The 14,783-nt window shown below is 42.6% G+C and overlaps 1 pseudogene; it reads left to right on the top strand.

Annotated features, from left to right (window-relative positions):
- Positions 1 to 5,362: 5,362 nt before the first annotated feature.
- LOC114773595 (transmembrane protein 269-like) lies at positions 5,363 to 12,088 on the top strand (annotated as a pseudogene).
- Positions 12,089 to 14,783: the final 2,695 nt, after the last annotated feature.

Raw genomic sequence — 14,783 nt, 5'->3', positions numbered from 1 at the left:
GTGGAGACCATGGTTCCATGGGAGAGTTCCATGGGACCTGAAGTGGGAGACCAACAAATTTGTACTCTGCTTTTAACCATCACCCTGAGTGAGCAGTGGGCACCATGACAGGCGCCCGGGGAGCAGTGTGTGGGGACAGTGCTTTGGTCAGTGACACCTCAGTGGCACCTTGGCAGATTGGGATTCGAACCGGCAAACTTCTGATTACGGGGCCACTTCCTTAACCACTAGGCCACCAGTGCCCTACAGATGGCCCACCACTGCCCCCCGCTAGGCCACACTGCCCCCGTCACTGCTACTGACTGGATGGCAGAAAAGATCATTGGTGTCCTCCTGCCCTCCATCAAGGACCTGTGGGCAGGGAAGATCATCACAGATCCCTCACACCCTGGACACAGACGTTCTGATCTGCTGCCCTCTGGCAGATGATATAGAAGCCTGCAGACCAGGACCAGCAGACACGGGAACAGTGTTTCACCTCACCGCCACCCTCCTAAACAGCTGCACTCTCACACATATTACAACTGCACTTTATGTACTCTTGTAGTGTTATTTCTGGTATTTTTTTTCTCTATATGAGATTTAGACTGTATATTGTAGATGTTTATACTGTTGTGCTTGAGAAACACCGTCAACCGGAATAAAATTCCTTGTATGTGTTCACTAACTAATGTGAACAATAAATGTGATTCTGATTTGATTCTGGACTTTTTCTGTTGAATTGCTTTATTGTATGATTCTGTATTTGTTTAATTATGTTATTTTAACATAGCAAAAACCTACGTGGCCTCTTTAACCATATATAAAATAGGTGCAGGTTGTCTGAGTCCTGTACAACCACACTATTTAACAATAAGGCATGTGTAAATGATCTTTTACCAAATACATAAAACCAATATAAACTACATTCAGTGTCCATAACAAACATAATCATTCAAAGAAATGTGCTTGTAACCGACTTGTTTTATCCCAGTGAAGCAGTGTGCATAAATATATAAAATGTATGATAAAGGTAACAAAAAGCACATCGAGTACTTGTTTTCCCGGTCTTCTGCACTTGTACATAATGCCTTGGTAGGATATTTCAATGGGTAAGATGAAGTGTCAAGACACCGGCAGGGGATTTAAAATGGCCAAAGTTTCCCATTGGTGGACAAATGTAATGGGCAGGGCCGTCTTGCAGCCTTCAATGAAAGGCTTCTCTTTTTTTTTTCTTTTTTTTTTTAGCATTTGCCTATATTACCTATGCCAGCGGTTCCCATTCTTAGAATTGTATCTGCACTGAGGTTACAAAAATGATGTTAGTAAACATTAAATGTTGACCCCAATACCACATCCAATATTATTATCAAAACTTTTATCCTGTACACATTATAGACTAGAGCTGTAAATCTTGGACCCAGATGGGTCCGGGTCTTTACTTTACTTTACTTGGCAAATGCTTTTATCCAAAGCAACTTAGAAGGAGAAGACACCAGCCATTATCATTCAGCCAGGGACAAATTACTGCAAAAAAATCAAAAATGTATGCTGAGAAGGTGATTATATTTTAAACCTGCTCATTTTCCTTCCCTCTTGTAGTGTGTGCAAAGAAAAATGTTTTTATAAAGCTGAACATTGCATGATCTCACACAGACTAAACTTTTTCATTTCAAGTTAAGTATGTGTTAAAGTTTGTGTTAAACACAAAACAGCCATTCAAAGCACTTCATCACTACTGAGGTTAAGGCTTCAGGGCGGTAGTCGTTGAGGGAGGCAGGATGGGGATCGGGACCGGAACAATGATGGACTCCTTGAAGCATGTGGGGATCACCGACTGAGATAGAGAGAGGTTGAATATCTCTGTGAACACAGGTGCTAGCTGGTCTGTGCAGGCTCTGAATATTCTACCTCAGATGCCGTCTGGTCCTGTTGCTTTCCTGGTGTTCACTCTCCTGAAGACTCTCCTCACGTCATGCTCGGTGATGATGAACATGTTCTCGGTGTTGGCCGTGTCCTCCTGTCTGCAGCTGTAGGCACCGCTAGCCGAAGTTTCCCAATGAAAATCACAACCGCTTCCGTATACACGTTGATGTCCTCTGAGCTGTTTCGGAACACACCTGGATGGTGTGTTCTGGCACGGCTGGGTTTAGCCATGTTTCGGTGAAGCAGAGGAGGTTGCAGTCCCGGATGTCTCTCTGGAAATTTACCCTGAGGTCATCGAGCTTGTTCTCCAGTGACTGGACATTGGCGAGCAGGATGCTAGGTAGGTGTGCGATGTGCACGGACCGTCAGCCTGTTCCTGACACCGGCTCGTTTCCCCCGGGGTGCCACTTTGTGTCACGTCCTTTGTTGTTTCTCAGGATCTCACTCGGCCAGCTGGGATCCGGAGCAGTTAAAATCTTCAGATTGTGAGTGCATTGTATACTAATAGAAACAAGAGTGTCTCTATTGTACCTAATGCACTCAATGGTGGTGGATTTGCCCATGAAGGGAAATACAAAAACAGAGTAAACAAGGTTGGAGCAGTCGCAACGGAAGCCGACCTTACCGGCGCCATCTTAGATCTCTTGATTCAGTGCCTCAGAGAGAACAAACAGATGCTGGCATTGTATGACTGGTACTGAAATATGTGGTTATGGTGGTATATTTGTGCTACAGTGGCCCAGTTCCCTAATTAGGACAGCCTAACTAGGGTGAATTTAACACTGTCTGTGTTTGACTAGGTGACTGTTTTATAAAGTGGACTTAATAATTGACACTGTGTCTGGGACTTTAACAGAAGACCAGAGAAAACAGATGTTTTCAGTTTAGATTTAAACACTGTGTCTGAGTCTCTATTGGAGAAGGATCTGCTCCCAGCTGTGACCTTCTCTACTTTGGGTACCAGTGACCCCGCACCCATTGAATGCATGGCAGGTTATAAATAACTTAGAGTTCACTCAAGTACTGCGGAGCGAGACCATTCACGGCTTTATAGGTCAAAAAGTAGGATTTTGTAGTCAATCCTAAATTTGATGGGTAACCAGTGCAGTGATTGTAAGACTGGGGTGATGTGGTCAAATTTCCTGGTTCTGGCTGCATCATTCAGTACTAGCTGGAGTTTACTCATGCACCTACTAGAGCATCCAGACAGTAATGCATTGCAGTAATCTAACCTTGATGTAATAAATGCATGGACCAACTTTTCTGCATCATTCATTGAAATTATGTTTCTTATCTTTGCAATATTTCTAAGCTGAAAGAATGATATCCTAGTGACATTATCTACATGTGAATTGAATGAGAGACCTGCATCAACGAGGAAATCTAGATCCTTCTGTACTTGGTTAGATAGAAAGGCTGTGCAGAGTTATGATGTAGTCAGACATCTGACTACAAGAGCTTCTATCTTATCAGCATTTACCGCCACAGGACCCATTTTAGAGGAGCTGAAAGGCAGCCTGGCTTTTCTTTAAAAAATTCTTGAAAAAGCAGTCCTGGCTCAACTTTCCTCATTTCTCCACAAGCATGATCTTCTCGACCCTTTTCAGTCTGGTTTCAGGAAAGGACATTCAACTGAAACCTCCCTCCTGGCTATGATGGATGACCTTCATGCTGCAAGAGCTGCCCGCAGATCATCTGTCCTTATCCTACTTGATCTATCTGCCTTTGACACAGTTAACCATGAAATTCTTCTCACCACACTCTCTGATTTAGGAGTTACAGGAACCGTACTAGATTGGTTCACCTCTTATCTTCACGACAGGTCTTTCAAGGTATCATGGGGAGGTGAGACATCTGTTCTCTCTAGGGTAACCAAAGGGGTTCCTCTGTCCTTGGCCCCCTTCTATTCTCAATATACACTCGCTCACTTGGTCACATCATCCAATCACATGGCTTCTCCTATCACTCTTATGCTGATGACACCCAGCTCTATCTGTCATTCCCACCAGAAGATGCTACTGTAGCAACAAAAATCCTTGGAGTTTGGATAGATGACAAACTGAGTTTGAACCATCATGTTGCTGCGATCTCCAGATCCTGCAGGTTCACTCTCTACAACATTCGCAAGATTCGGCCTTTTCTCTCACAACAGGCTACGCAGCTCCTCGTCCAGGCAATGGTCATCTCCAAACTCGACTACTGTAACTCTCTCCTGGCTGGAGCCTCTGCAGTCACCATAAAACCACTCCAGATGATCCAAAATATGGCAGCCCGTCTCATTTCAATCAGCCAAAATACACCCATGTTACACCTCTTCTTACCTCCCTCCACTGGCTCCCGGTAGCTGCTTGCATTGAGTTCAAATCCTTGATGCTGCCTACAGGGCTGTAAATGGAACTGCGCCCTCCTACATCAACACACTACTACCTAGCTACACTCCTGCACGCTCTCTCAGATCGGCAAACGAAAGGAGACTAAAAATTCCTCTCTTCACGGGGTCTCCGATTCCAATCATGTCTGTTCTCCGTTGTTGTCCCTGGCTGGTGGACAACCTGCCCTCCTCCACACGACTAGCCGAGACCATCACTTTTAAGAAGCAGGTGAAAACCCTCTTGTTCAAAAAATATTACAGACAAATCTAACACTTACACGCGCACATGCGTACACATTGCACAAACAATACAAGAATGTATAAATACATTATAAATTTTCTTCGTCTAGCACCTAAAAGCTACAACTGCTGTCTATTTTTTTTCCAAATAAGAGTTTGTAATGAATCATTTTATTGTGTGTATGCAGGAAGAAATTGGAGTTTGGTGGTAATTTTACAAATAGTATTGTACTGTTGATTTCAAATATTTATAAATTTTATACCTTCTGTAGTAATGTGAGCGTTAAAATTTTTTTTAAAATGCTGATTTACCATATCTTCTCTCTCTGCACATTTCCCCCAGTTTTATGTTGAGTGTATTTAGAGTCTTACCTGTCTGGCACCAAATTGGGCTGTTTTCTACCATTTGGCTGCTTGAGCCCAACACTACATTGAAAACATCAGATTTTGTTGTCTTACCATGAAAAATGATTGAGTATATTCATTTAATTCAGCACACAACCCACATTAGAACCTGTCACAGTGCTGGTTCGGGCGCACACATGCGGATGTAACAGGACTTGAGCAGGTGATGTTTAAAATGGCCACCAGCGTATTATACTGGACGCTGTCCTTGAACTTGACCCCGTCTCCTTGCGGGTGGCCTGCCTTCTGGGTGCTGGTGTTGAGATGGTTGCTCTGTGAATGATTATGAATGGCACTGACTATTTTCATTTGCAAAACTACTCTGAAATCAGTGTTCTAATCTACCATACTGTCATGCCAGGACACAACATTATGAAAACAAGTGGTGTTTAGTAACAAAAGAAAACCTGGCATAATGGCCAAAAACACATACAGATAAAACACAAAAACTCAGCATAACATAATTGTTAATACAGGACTGGTGAGTGAGCTAAAAGGCCAACATAAGTAACTGTCCTCATTATCACACCAAATAGAAAAGTAAAGTGATTCCCTGTGTGGGATGAGTGAGGAGGGTTGAAAAGCCAGGTACATTTGTTATCTTGAAGGTCCTCAATTCAGGATCATCTGTGTTTAGTTGGAGTTTCTTATATGCCCCAACATATATTTGCCTTGATCTGATTGGAGTGTTTTAAGAGGTCTGAGGCCATTGATGAAGCTCGCTGTGGTCATAGTCTATAGAATCTCAACTGTAAATATGGCTTCCCACCGCTTTCTGTCTGCATAGCACCTACTTGTACTTTGAGACATTTGAACCGGCAACCTTCTGATTAAGAGGCTGCTTCCTTAACTGCTGCCTCCGCAGCTTCGGCCTTTGCTCGTGCCCTGAGGTAAGCTGACTGGAGCATAAGGAACTAGGTTTTTTGATCTTGTCTCCATTGTGTCCTCCTTAATGTCCTCAGCGATCTCTTTCAGCAACAGTTGTGATGACGGAGAAGTCTATGATTTTCTGGCAGAGGGTGACGTTTTTTACTATTCTGCCCTCCCTGAACGTCGTGTTGAGTTTGGCAGATTGCTTAACAATTTCCCCAAATGAGAGACAAAGCTCCTTCCTTAAGGTGTTTATTGTCATTTTTCTTGTAAAACTGAAATACATAAAACAAGCAATAAGTTCCAAATTTACAATAAAACCATGTTCAGTGCTTTAAACTGCTTTTACAGCATGAGGCGATATTTCTACAGTTTCCATAATGAAACACGGTAACTGCTAACAGGAACGAGAGCTAACGCAACGTCCGCTAGCTTCATGCTACCGTATATGAATACAGGCTAACAAAATTTAGCAGTCATAATAATCCCAACTAACAAACCCTTTTTACCTCAGCATAAATATGACATGGGTAAAACAGATGATGGATACTTTCTAGACGCTGTAGAAGCGTTATTAGAACTCACTAGTTTTTCACACAATAATAACTACTCTGGTGCCACTAACACTAAGATTTCTGTCTTTACAGCAGTTCACCATAGTGCTTTATGTATAATGAGATCTTTCAGTGCTGTTCCATTGTACCAACAAGCTCTTCCTTACAGAGCAGATCTCCTGGAGCCAACTGAAGGAGTTTACACGCAAAAATGCAGCAAATGCTCTTTCTCTATCTAACATGGTCATGGGCATGACCTCTATCCTGTGCAGCCTGAATGGGTAGGTACTTTATCCTCTTCATCCGGTAATAATATGATAATAATAAGTTGAATGGATTTCTCTTAGCCATCAGTATTCTTCCTGCTGGCTGGTTCTCATCGGTTACCTGCTGGATTTGGCAGATGGGGCAGTTGCTCGACAACTGAATGCCTGTTCGGCATTGGGTGAGTAGCATAGACTAGACCTGTTTGATCTGTACGGTGCATTATTATGGTGTGAAGTTCATTTTGTCATAATAGATTTTGACCTTGAATAGGTTTTCACCTTGTGACTATAGTTCGTGAACATTATCTTCATAGGATAATTTGGATATTTTTAAAAAATGTGCACAAAAAGCAGCTCACTAATGAGGAATTTGTTCAAATTGCTTCCATTCTCACTTTGTAGTCATCATTCTGTACGACCAGTCAAATTTTGTACATGATGTTCATATATTACTCCCTTTTTACCTTGTGAGCTGTGAAAGTGATTGTTTTTGTCATTATGGTAGTAGTAGCCATGGGGCTAACACACTCGCCTATGAACCAGATGACAACAGAGTCACAGGTTCAAACCCCACTACTCACAACAAATATATTTCAGTTCAGAGTTATATTCATTCATATTATTCAGGTTTTGTGGATAGAAGAGTGGAGGAGAATCAGTAGGATTAATGTTATAAATCAAAAAAGGAACATTTTACTATAAGCCACCGGGCCTTGCGGACAGATGCAGACAGGTCCAGACAGACCCACAGAACAGTTCCAGAATGGTAACACATACACAGAACCACAGAGAATCTGCAGACTCCAGATCTCATGTGACTTATGAACAGTATGAACACACAACACACAAGCCGTTACACCAGGGAGGGTGTCTATCCGTGACGATGGGACCCCCAACCCAGAAGTGTGAATAAGGTACCGCCGAGGGCACAGCACCAGGGCGCCCGCGGCTCCATGGACTCAGAAAAGGGGGAGCTGGCACGGATATGACAGTGGTCACATATTCAGCTTATTTCAATTTATTGATACTTTATGGAATAATGTATATGTCTTCATTTGGGTCCTTCAATAACATACGAAACCTTCTTCTTCCAGGCTGGGTGAATGATGCGCATGTGAGAAAAGAACAACCTGTGGCTGCGCAACTGAAACAAACATTCAGAACCTTTAACTGAGGTTCAGTTCAAATGTGCAAACATGCTTTTTATATTCAAACCAAAACAAAGCCTTTTTCAAAAGATTGCCCAGCATTCCTCTCACCGAAATAAAACTGTTTTGCTGGAAGGGGATCAGGCTGTAATTGTGCATTTGATCTTTTGGGATGAGCTGTGGAATCCACTGTGTGCTGTGCTCACAACACACGAAAATGCGGGGTGAAAAGTGGGAATGTTGTTTACAGAGGTGCAGGAAAATGGCTGACCCCGACATTCTTCAACATTTTTCTCCCTGTGCTCACAAACGAAACTTTATTGACGTCATGCTGTTCTTTGTGTCTTGTGTGTTTGCAGGTGCTAAGCTGGATGACTTTGCAGATTTCACTACATTTGGTATTGCAACATCACTGTTACTATGGAGCAAGGAATTGATGGACAACATTTTGTGCATGTGTTATGTTCTCTCGGTCTTCATCAGACTCTGTTTCTTCTCCAGTGGTAAGGAAGCAATCTGCATTTTAAAGTCCTCCCTGCGTTATTTAACATTGACATATGTTATATATGTTGGCTCTATTAAAGTAGCAATAATTGCATTAAACCGTTTAGGAGTCCTGACCTGACAAAGACTAGACACAGTGGGTCTCATTTCTTAAATGTACATACGGCAGTACATTTCTATGGCCATTTTATGGTTAACAAATATGCAGAAGTCTCTGTCAGGACGTGTACGTACTTGCAGTACAGACCCACACTGCACAGAGGAAATCAAGCTGTGACAGAGAATAAATGACATCGCAGTTCATCTGAAATGATTTCAGGTGATGTTTGTTATGGGTTATATATGAGGTTCTTTATTAACTTACCTAATTGTGAGATTATAGGTCCCGTAGTTTGTTGCGTTCTTACAGTAATTGTACTGATCCAGAAAATGTACTGATCCAGGATAAATGAAATCATTGTTTAACAGACTTTGTCTGGAGGCCACTGGTGCTGCCGCTGAATCATCTGATTTAATGAAATAAATAAATGTGCAAAAACAGATTACTAGGAAAGTGTACACTGGATCATCATAATTCAGCTTGAGTTCATTGAGTTACGCCAATGTCGTTCATGTAACGTTGGTACTCCCCAACATCCAGTGTCCTTACACATTTTTTTAAAGGAGTGCCTACACCAGTGTTCCGGGTCCAGTTTTATTGTTCTGTCATTGTCCCTGTGTGTGCATGATTTTAAGAGTCATAGTCTGAGTTTGTGAAACTCAGGGTCTTGGTGTGTGTGGTAATGGTGTTGATGTGTCGAGTTTTTCAGATGTGGTACGAGTGTGAGAGTGAGCCTTCCCTTTTCCCCTTTCCCAAATTGATCAGAATCAGAATCAGAATCGTATTTATTGGCCAAGTAAGTACAAGCACATACAAGGAATTCGATTCCGGTAGATGGTGTCTCTCAAGTACAGAGTAGAAAACGTGTGTAAGTGTTACTGTACAAGTTGTGGAATATGTTAATACTGTTTATAAATCACTATATCTACTGAGTATAAATAAATATATGTAAGAATTTACATAGGTCTATAAATAAATAGACAAAAAACTAAATCCTATATACAGAGTGTACATAAAGTGCAGTGTGCCATGTTGAAGGTGATTTAGGAGGGAGATGGCAAGGGGGAAGAAGCTGGTCCTGGTCTGCAGGCTTCTATAACGTCTGCCAGAGGGCAGCAGGTACAAAAGTCTGTGTCCAGGGTGTGAGGGATCTGAGATGATTTCCCCTGCCCTTTTCCTGGATCTGGAGAGGTACAGGTCCTGGATGGTGATCCTTTCTGCTGTCCGTACAGTCCGCTGCAGTCTGATCCTGTCTCTTTTAGTTGCTGCTCGATACCAGGCGGTATGAACTGGATCAGCAGCTCCTGTGGAAGACTGGACTTTTTTGTGCTGTCATTGCAATAGTAATACTAGGAAAAGTCTCTCCATCGGATGGAATTACATTGAGAAATTCTGGATCGGTCCAGACCAGTGGGGAGTTAGAACTTTGCAACTTGTGTCTCCACTCCTCCAAAGCCCACTTGACCGCTAACATCCCACAGTGGTGGTGACCGGGTTGTGGAGGCGTTTAAGGGGGATGTGGTGCTGCCCTGCTCCGGAGTCCGTGTCCCCCATTCCAAAACAGCGGCCAGAGTGAGACAGGATGGTGAGGTGATGGGTGCTGAGCTTGGGGACCAGTCGACTGTGCCACTCCGACCAGCTGGGGGGGGGTTATAGTGCATGGTGAAAGCGCAGTACGTGCAGAGGCCCTCTGTAACGTCGTTCCCATTGGCAGTCAGGGAGGTCCATCCGAGCAGCAGGGTTCCCCCAGGTCCGGAGAACATGCAGATACATGGTGGTGAACTGGCTGATGGTGGAAGTACCCTGGCGCAGATGGTACAGCTGGGAGGCCACATCTTCCATGCCGTCTGGATGGCATATTGATGCTCGCACAAACAAAACAACAGAGAGGACAGCAGAGTTGAGGAAGGCAGGAGAGTGGATTGGTTGGATGAGTTTAATTCAACCAGAATGTGGACTAAATGTTGATGTCTTTGTGCATTGGCCATTGAGCCATAATTCTATTGTTGTGCTTCGCCTTGACAACGTCTTTATGATGACTTTGAATTAATAGTTCTTTTCACCCTTCTTCTTAGGTATACATTCATGTATAGAGGCTACTTGTATCTAACTCCTCAGCATTTTAGCCTGCGTCTCTCTGTTGTCGGGGGGAAACATGGCAGTTCTGAGGGCCACGGCTATTGCCATGATTTTGTTTTATGGTGAGCCAGAGCTTCTAATCCTCAATACCGTGTCCTGGAATCACAGGCCTGGAAGAAGTGATCTATGCAGGAGGTAAATACACAGGAACACAAGTAGAAAGTAGCAGTAATACGCTGCTCAAAATGGAAAGGAACATTTTAAAATCACCATCAGATCTCAATTTGGGAAAAAACATGCTAGATATCCACACGCATACGCAATGGCTAAAGAATGCCACATCATTTGATAAAAATAAAGTCTCCAAGAAATGTAAACTGCAATACTGATGCAGCCGGTATGGTGCTGCATGTCCCCCACGTGCTTGTATACATACCTTATGAAATAAAAGAGTGGTCTCAGGGCATCCTGACAATGGCATCACTGAACTCGAGGACAGTCTGAGGTGTATTCTGGAGCCATTGGATGGACCAGAGATGCATACCTCAATGCCACATGAGTTCGGGCATTATCGGGCCCCAGGAGGAACCCAGGACCAACGTCCCCTGACCAACACTGAAACAACACCAAAACGATCATGCTGGATGTCACATTGTAGGGTGCTGGCAGTACTTATTCTGTTCCTCAAAAAACATGATAAAATGTCGATGGCCTCAATCTGCGAAACCATTCTTGCAGTAATCACATTGATGCCCCCTTTAGTCAACTTGTTGTAAATTACATTAAACCCCAAATAGTTGACAATAATTAACAACCTTCTCTGCTACTTAACTGAGAAGATCAATCTCTCAGATGTTTTTTCATTTGTGTGTGTGTGTGTGTGTGTGTGTGTATATATAAAACACACTCTGAATATTTAGATTGAAAAACTTGAAATATAGTGTGGGGCAGTGGTGGCCTAGCGGTTAAGGAGTGGCCCCGTAATCAGAAGGTTGCCGGTTTGAATCCTGATCTGCCAAGGTGCCACTGAGCAAAGCACCGTCCCCACACACTGCTCCCTGGGCGCCTGTCCCACTGCTCACTCAGGGTGATGGGTTAAATGCAGAGACAAAGTTCACTGTGTGCCCGTGTGCTGTGCTGCTGTGTATCACATGTGACAATCACTTCACTTTCAACAAGGAATCAAGGCCAAGCAGCTCAACAATGCAGACCTTGCCTGATCAGCGAAAAACATGAAAAACTATTTGAAATATATTATAAAAACATGTACATATGTACAATTACAAACATAATGTTAACAACATAATGATCGCCTTCATGTCATTTCAGTAAAGATTACCCTCACTCATGTGTAGTAGTGTAGTGGAAGTCACATTTTGTAAAGATGGTGCCGTGAACAGCAGCTTCTGTCAGCAATGATGGGTAAAATGCATGACACTGCTTATTGTTGTGGACAGCTCCTGTTATGGCTTTTATATGAACATTTGTTCACTCTGTTCCAGGGGTGGTGATGGTGCTCTGCTCTTCTTTCCCATCTGCATGTGTGGTATTACCTGCTCTGGTCTGTGTCCTATATCCTGTTTCCCACTTCCCTTTGGAGCTGCAAGCCTGTAGCAGCCAGTCCGGCTGAAGGAGATGCCTGTTGAGCAGTTAAACCTTCTGCTGCTCATTGTCATGAAGAATCAATATTCCATTTATATTCAAACATTTGAAGCATTTGATACTATGATGTTCCAGTTCCTTCTTTAAATGGTAGCTTGGATTTGATCATTTCACCAGACAGTAGACAATATATTAGCTTCCTGAATATGGATGTAAATGTCTTGCACCTTAAAATATGAAGTAGCCTAGCACATTTTTAAGTCACTGATGGCTTTTGAGGACCAGTAGACCTTATATGCCCAGCTGACTCAATGTTTGGCTGTGCATAGGATTCTGATATATATTTTAAAGAGCATCTGAATGTGTAAATATATAAACAAATGTTGTTGATTGGATTATGACTTATGTTATTACATGAACAGAAAGTAAATGTTTTACATAATGCAAATATTGCTTGAGCTGTTGGTGCCCCTAGTGGAGAATGAATATATGGTTGTTCCTCTTTGTTTTGAATTTTTAAAAAGAACATTTTAAAGAAAGAGTCCAATGACTCGATTGATTTTAACTGTGACAAACAAATGTTCAGCATTGGATGTGAATATAAAGATCAAAGAATGGGCCAACCTGACAACATGCACACCATATCAGAGTTTTAACCACCTGCAGTGCCTTCATGGCACTGACTTAAAATCTTCAACTGATGGCTCCATGACTGCTAGAGTTGTTATTGTCAATGAACAACCAGAATTATTTCTTATTTAGGCAGTGGCAGAGCCAGGAACTTTTCAACTGGGGTGGCCAGGATCGATCACTGATCATTTTGGGGGTGCCATACAAGTCTCACAAAAATACAGGGCTATTTAAGCCGTGGTGTACAATATTTGAGTCATGCATTTATGGGACCCATTGCATTACCATGGGAGATAAACTTTGCATAAAACCCTTTTGTATACTATCTGATGCTTGTCTTTTACTTTTTGCACTTTTCCACATACTGCCAGTATAGCGAGATTTAGTGGTAAATCCCTCAAAGGTCATTTGTTATTTTTTTCTGGATGTGACATACATTAGACTTCCATTGTCCACAATACAGTGTTTTGATGAATCAATTACACAATTTACATAATTTTAAATGTGATATTTTCAACAGATAATTATATTCAGAATTCATAAATATCTATGGGATGGCTAATTTATAGATGGCTAAATGGCAGTTCACTTGCTTGATGGCAATTTGATTGCCATAGAGAGCCTTATAGAGACAGATGACGAAGTGGAAGATCCCAATGCAATGACGTTTGTTATTGTATCAAACGATACAATAATGACACAATATGATACAATATATTACAAAACAACATACTTGTAATGTATAACACACAAAGCATCAAATACGATACAAACAAAAACAGACTCAGCTCTACAGTATTTGAAATGCAGGTAGTGGTGGAAAAGATGAAATAAGTGCAGTTGTTTGAGGGAATAGCTCGGCCATTTCTACACTGATTGCTTGTCCGGAAGTGCCGTTGCAGTGCAGTGACGCAAGGAGGCTGGTAAGTTACCTCCGACTTAGTATGCAAACGCGAACCGGCGTAAGCCGCAATACCACACGGATGTTATTGTACAATTTAGTACGGGGCAGGATGAGAGGAAGCCGTAACAGGCTTCAAATGGGCTATGTCCGGTGGCGGAGGAAACCTGCAGGTTATGGACCAGCTCCGCCCAAAGGAGGAATCTGACGCAAAGCACCGCAGGTATCGTCCCAGCTGTTGGTTGATTCTATCCACCTGGCCATTGGTCTGAAGGTGGTAGCCAGAGGAGAGACTGCAGGTGGAACCAATGAGGCGGCAGAAGGCAGTCCACACAGCTGAGAAAAACTGGGGATCGGAGACAATGTCCTGGGGGAACCCATGGAGGCGGACGACGTGTTGAAGCACGAGGTCAGCAGTTGTAGCAGAGGACGGTAGGCCGGGCAGGGCGACCAAGTGGACCACCTTGGAGAAGTGATCCACTATCGTCAGGATGGTGGTCATTCCATTGGTCTCAGGGAGACGGGTGATGAAGAGAGGACAGCGCCAGCACCCACCTCTGACGCGTCCACTTCTACAATAAACGGAAGTGAAGGATCTGGATTTTGAATGAAGTGAAGTGATTGTCACATGTGATACACAGCAGTACAGCACATGGTGCACACAATGAAATTTGTCCCATTAACCCACTGGGTGCTGTGTTGTGGTGTGTCACATGTGACAATAAATTACTTTCACTTTCTGCGGGCAACTTACATTCACCAACACAAACAGACCAACTTGGTAAATTTCTGAGGTGGTCCATATTAAGCCAAAGTTGTTTTACATAACGTCACCTTATTGGAAATTTTTATTTGTTTTTTTGTCATAAAAGGAAAAATGGGGGTACAGTACCCCTCAGTCACAAATAGATGGGTGTTAACATATTTCAAGCTATTATTAGAACCTTTACACGTTAATAGTAGGATGATTTCGGGGTCCCATCCCATGATGTTGATAAAGTTGGTCACCTAAGATTTTCTTGGCACAATCCTGAAGTTTATTATTTCCTTTTAGGGGACCATATTTATACCTGCTTAGTAACTTCCTCACCATGACAAAGCAATGTCCCAGTCTTTAACATTGGTTACATATTAGTTAATGCACACGTAATAACGAATACTCACACATACTATTTTATGTCCTATCTGTCTCGCCCACAAATGGCTTC

This window comes from Denticeps clupeoides, unplaced genomic scaffold (assembly GCF_900700375.1).
Source record: "Denticeps clupeoides unplaced genomic scaffold, fDenClu1.1, whole genome shotgun sequence".
Lineage (NCBI taxonomy): Eukaryota > Metazoa > Chordata > Actinopteri > Clupeiformes > Denticipitidae > Denticeps > Denticeps clupeoides.
The sequence above is the reverse complement of the archived record's forward strand: the minus strand, read 5'-3'. Positions and strand labels throughout refer to the sequence as shown.